This window comes from Drosophila erecta, unplaced genomic scaffold (assembly GCF_003286155.1).
Source record: "Drosophila erecta strain 14021-0224.00,06,07 unplaced genomic scaffold, DereRS2 tig00000021-arrow-pilon, whole genome shotgun sequence".
NCBI lineage: Eukaryota > Metazoa > Arthropoda > Insecta > Diptera > Drosophilidae > Drosophila > Drosophila erecta.
The window spans coordinates 8,517,708-8,523,707 of record NW_020825198.1 but is presented as its reverse complement, the minus strand read 5'-3'; positions in this window follow the sequence as shown (position 1 = coordinate 8,523,707).

Sequence of the window (6,000 nt, the reverse complement as noted above, 5' to 3'; positions counted from 1 at the left end):
AAGACTTAAGCGACGAACTTCGGAAAGTGGGCGCGTCGCGCTGTTGGCCTCAATTTTTCGCAGGAAACTAAACTGATTTGCCTACCGTGCGAGGACGAGAATGGGTTGACCAGAATTCCTTGAAAGGAGAAAGGCAGTTAATGGCCAAGAATCGAAACGAACCCTTTGACGGATGATTTTATGGCTTTATGACCGTGTCCTTGCCATAATTAGGGAATTGTTTTCGGACAGTAGCCGCACTGCTGCTATTTCCGCTGAGAAACACGAAGTAGAGTGAGTTATCCTTCTACATCCTGTGTGCGCAACATGTGCGTTACAATCGATTGTCTGGGGTTTGTATAAACACTCAATTTCTATATCCTTTCTTTGCCCGCTATTTCTTTTCGAGGGTAAAATATCATTTTTCTCCATTTCACGCAATCAAATTGATTGAGGATCCACGCAATCCTATATCCCATACCTTTTCATTAGTTGATGGAAAGAGGAAAACGAAGCACCTGACGCCGCTAAACCTTTTTCCCCCTTGGCGGGTTTTTAGCGGTACCTGTACCCCGGGTTCCGCTGTTGATATTCAAATAAAGCAGACTCATGTCCTGGACCAGGTAGCGCAACATTCCTTAATCCTTCCTCAATCTCGTTTTCGACCGAATGAAAATAGCTCTGGGATGTGTGTGTTTGCTTCGCAAGCGGCTCAAAACGAAAGGATTACGGTAAAAATGTTGTTTTCCAAACCATTCTGCGCCTGTTTATTGTTCTATTGTTCCCAAGGAGCATAGAATACACACGGGGAGAGTTGAGGTGTATTGGAGTAGGAGAATTCCATGCGGAATACCTTGGTTTGTAGGCGTCAGAGGCGGAACCGAATGTCGCTCCTTCGATTGCTTCATTTCGTTTTATTTTACAAGTGAGAATTGCGAGAAATGGAAAGGAGCAGCCTCCTCAGCCACATAGCGGGTTTTTCTTACTTTTTTCTCGTTTCTCCCACCGTCGCTGTTCATTATTTAAATTTCACAGAGACAGGAAACTCGTTTCTGGGTCTCGAACGTGGGCATTATGTCAAAAGGATGCATTGTCGCGGCTGCCATTGCATAACTGTAAATGCAAAGCGAGTGGGTTAACAGCAGTTGTCTAAGAGGATGTCAAGTTGGGCAACCGATTCCGGCGGATATCAATTATGACAGCATGTTGAATGAATTTGTTCGAGCTGCCAGGATCGGAAAACGAGTAGTTGGAGCAGCTGGCGCGAAATGGATTCACTTCATTTGGAGGCACCGTTAGGTTCGGTCTTAGATTTTATTCTGGTGATCAGGGAATCCAAGAGGATTATTATCCAGCTTTGTTGAGCAACAGGATGGATGGATACCTCCATCCTGAGCAAACGTAATTTGTTATTTTGGGGCTATGTAAATGCCGGGACATCTGTTTGACAAGCCATGTTACCCTCACGGATACAAAGTTAACTGTAAAATGCTATTATAAAGGGTTTCTTCAGTTCAAAGTAATATACTTTATCTGTTAGCTGTAGGGAATTTATAAAGTACTATTCTATTCAGGCTTTTCTTCCAGCTATCCTTAACCCATATTTGAAAACCTTATTGCTGTATTACATTAAAACTTCAAAATCTTAATTTCTTCATTGATGAATAAAGCAAGTTTAAGCACATTTAGCAAAGCTGCAAATAATTTTATGCGAGGAATAATATGTATAGTCAATGACACCCAAACAGGAATTTATAACTTAATTTTATGTGAAACTATAAATTTTTTGATGAAAATCGAAATTGCTCGCTTTGATCATTAAAGATCATTTCCCTCTAAACGATAAAAAATGCAAATTATATTCAGCGCAAGTTGCCGAAATGATCTCTGATTAATGATATGATCTTTGCCAATTTCGTAGGATTTTTATGATACGTTCCATGCCTTAGAACTACCATAAATCAAAACGTCCATATCTAATGAGCGATCCCCCAAACCCAAAACCATTATTTCAGCTCTATGTTGGATACGCGTGTTATCCAAATTTATGCACGAATTCTCACAATAGACTCGCACACGAAGACAGAGAGTTCTTTGAACTTTGGCTGCGACTATAACGATTATGTCTTCATAGGTTCAAAAAGCTAAGCTAGGGCTTTGAGCTGAGCTGGGGAAACGAAAACGAAATAACATCATCATGACATAAAAGCGAACTACCAAAAAAAAAAAAAAACAAAACTAAAAACTTTAAAAACTAAAGCCCCACAGAGACCGACAAAAGTTCATTCGCCTCACGGTTAGACAAATTAGAAAAATTAATACGCCGCTGAGTTTTCAAAGACCCCAAAAGAACTTTCCCCGCCCCTCGGCCAACCGCAATAGTGCGTTCAAAAATTTGTTTCTGTGTTTTTCTTTCGTGCCTTTTCTTTTATTTTGAGCGGAAACGTAACAAAGTTAGCTGGGACTGAACTTTTGATTTGCTTTCGAGGGGTATATGTATATAGTTCTGTTTTTATTTTGGCAGTTCATTGACCAGCAGACAAAAGAACGACAAGACCAAAGATAAAGCCAGCCCCTAACCAAGAATGGCAGTCTAACCAAATGAACTTTAACACAAAAGCCAGGTTTCAAGATGGAGTTGGGAGCTACAATCAAGCCAAAATTACTCAACTGCTTAGAAGCGGGAAGCGAGATGGCAGCAGCGTTAAAAGGAGACAGAGAACGCGACTCAGTCGGTCATACTTTCAAATTGCAATAAAGACCGGGAAAAAAACTGCAATCGCTGGCTGCAGTCAGAAGAAATAAAATGCAAAGAAGAAATACAGAAAGAAAGCCTTTCTTTTTGCAATGGAAAAACTGGTTGGCTGCTGTGAAAGACAGAGAAAGAGAGAGAACCAAAGAGAGATGGTTGAAGAGACACGGAGATTGGCAACGAAAGTATCTGGGCAAAAAGAATTCTTCTACTTAGATTTTTGCGGAAATTGTCCCTCTCTTTCCATTCCATCTCTCCATCTCAGTCTTCTCTGCAGTTCAACGGAGTGCGTTGAACTTGGGTTCTCCACTCACACACAGACACAGAAGTGGAGTAGCAAAAGAGATGACAAATAATTAAATGGCAGAATGCTCCTCTCCAGCAGGTTTCATTAAAGATTTCGGCTAACTGATAAGGCGGCAAGATCATCAAAATGCTATTACGATTGCAACCGATGCATCGGATGATGATTGTGGAAAATGCACCACGCGCTGGGAATTCTAATGCGTTTCGTATGCCTCTCCATGTGGGTCCTCTCCCCGTCCCCTTCCCGCAGTCTTTCTTCAGCGTCGGCAGGTTGAACTTGATGTCTTAGAGGATAAGAGCTGTTAGGCATTCTTTGTGGTTTGCACATTCTTCGAATGGCTGTTTTGAAGTAGAACAAATCTTTGCTGAAATTATAGTGAGATAATCTATGGAGTCCAAAGGAAAGTCGGAATATTAAGCGAATGCCATAAGCTGAGACAATTGTGGGTCTTGGGGAGCCATGATAATTGTTTGTTCTTCGGAGGGATTTCAGGCGGCTTGCTTTTATGTTTTTATTACCCTAGGATCAGATATTCGTGGAGTAATGGAATGCTATCCATAATAATATCTTCGCATATAGCACTTTTCAGGCTGAACCAATATTCAACCGACTTAAGACCTTGTACATATGTGTACTTAAATCATTTGTTGTTTATCATATATTATATCGTCAAGCCGAACATCCTAGCGGTCATTAAATATACTAACGCACTCCAAGCGGCAAAAAAATAACCCTAACTGAATAGTTTTGGCCCACTTAACTGGGGAAATTCCCCCACTCATCGGAAGAATTCCCCAGAATGTTGACGAAATCTATCAAGTTTTCTTCTGGACGGCCTGCAGTTCACTCACATTTGGCCCTAATCAAAACGGAACAAAACAAATGAGTCAGAGATCTTGTTTACATAAATGTTGTTATAGTGGTTACAGTTGTTAATGCCATGGTCAAAATTAACATGTCGAGCGAAGAAGAAGGGGGATTCTTGTTTGCTGGCTTGTTTGTGACTTATTTTTTGGCCAGTACACTTTCGGTTAGTTGGCTGCAAGTCTGAGTCAAGCCGTTAGCCCAATTCCATATGCGCGATATTTCCCGATTCTGATTCCAATGAAAAGAAACTCTTAAAATGAGTCAGTCGCAGTGTTATCGCAAAAGTCGATGATGAAGTTGTTGATCGGCACAGAAGTCGTTGACTTCATGAGGCCTCCGTTGGTTGTTTACACGCCAAATTATTACAGATGAACAAAAGGCGAAGAACCGCAGCTCCGGCACCGCTCGAGAGTTGGAGTTTTCAAGTCTCCATCAGCAGGTTCAACGACCGTTTTTGTAACACGAACGAAAAGAATGGTTCGAAGAGAACCTTCTTTCTTTTCAACGTTGGCTGTTTGCTGTTGTTGCGAATAAGAACGCGAATATATCGCAAGACAAAGCGGGCGACGATGGCCAACAACTTTCACCAATTTGTTTTGCTTTCGCAGTTCTGGAGACGTCGACAACAACGACAGCAAACGAAAGACTTCGACGACAAACAATTGACAGGCCAAGTCAATGAGCCAAGTTGTCAGTCGGCCAATGCGAAAGGCATCTCCCACCAAAGAGTTCTACATGGATTATACATAGGCCTATGCACGGGGAAAATGTATCATCAAGGTATAATAGAAAGCAACATATATTGTAAATAATTTATCTTATTTATTAACAAGTGAAAAATGTTTTTTTTATTACAAAAATTATTTATTCGAAATATTCGTTTAGTATCAAATGGTTTTTTGAGTGCTCTAACATTTCTATATATTTTATTTATGTACACACCCATCCCACTGGTTCTTTGATAACTTTCCCATTAAAAACTAATAAAGGCGCTTGCAACTTCCGTTTGAGTCGCGCATTGCCGTCATTTGATTAGCAGACAAATAGAACGTCACGTTCTGTTCGGGCCAAGTCAAGATCCACCCCCTTCGATGATATTTTTAACCATGCTGGCCGTGCTCACTAATCAAATGCCTCGTTCAATGTTCTGGAAGCCTCGTCTTCATGCGTAGCGGTTAGCTTACGGTACTTTTCGTTTTCATTGCACGTCAGCAGAAGAAGAAGAAGCGCAAAAGCAGTGGAAGCAGTGGAAGAAGAAGCAGCAGCAGCAGCAGAGCCGAGAATGTTTAGCCTAGATTCGAGCGCAGGTTCGTTGAACTGGCTGCTGGCTGACTCTTCTGGCTTCGTGTGCCTTCGCTCGGCGAGTTCGCGTCTGCGGCTCTTCTTCTTCCTGTCTTCCTGTGCTACCAGCTCGGCCAAGTTCGTTGCCTAAGTCTTTCGTTTTTGCCTGCGATTCGCGCGGAAAGTTAAATGTGATCGATAGCAAAATAAAATGTATGTTACATTTTAGGTTTATTTATATTGAAGTTAAGTATTTCCAAAATATATAGAACTCAACTTTAATGTTACGGTATTAAGTAGATTTTTACTTATAGAAAACAAAAGATACAAACGTTTATAATACATCTGTCCTGAAATGTTCAACATTAGCCATCCTCGCCCAAGTCATTTGTTTACAAATAAAACTCAATATTTAATGTTTTTTATACCTGAATGGTAGTTATAACGAAGAATTTTGCCATACAACAACCAGCTCAGAATAGAAAGAAATTTGCGAAAATGCTAGCCGAAGACGCGGTAGTGGGAAATGCAGCATAAAAAGTTGAAGCAGTCGGCCGCGAATGCAGTTGTACTCGAAGAAAAAGAAGCTGAAGTCCAAGTCAGCAGAGAAGAAGAAGCAGTTAAAGCCAATGACCGCAAGTAACTTACATTTGAAAAATGTGTGCAAAAAGCACAGCGAAAGGAGACATGCATACAGATGCACTTTAAAGAAAGAGGGAGAAAGGCGGTGGCAGAAAGAGAGGCAGACAGACAGATGCAGCAGAATATAACAGTACTCCGCGGTAGCTTCGCGATTCTTTTTGCTACCCAAAGA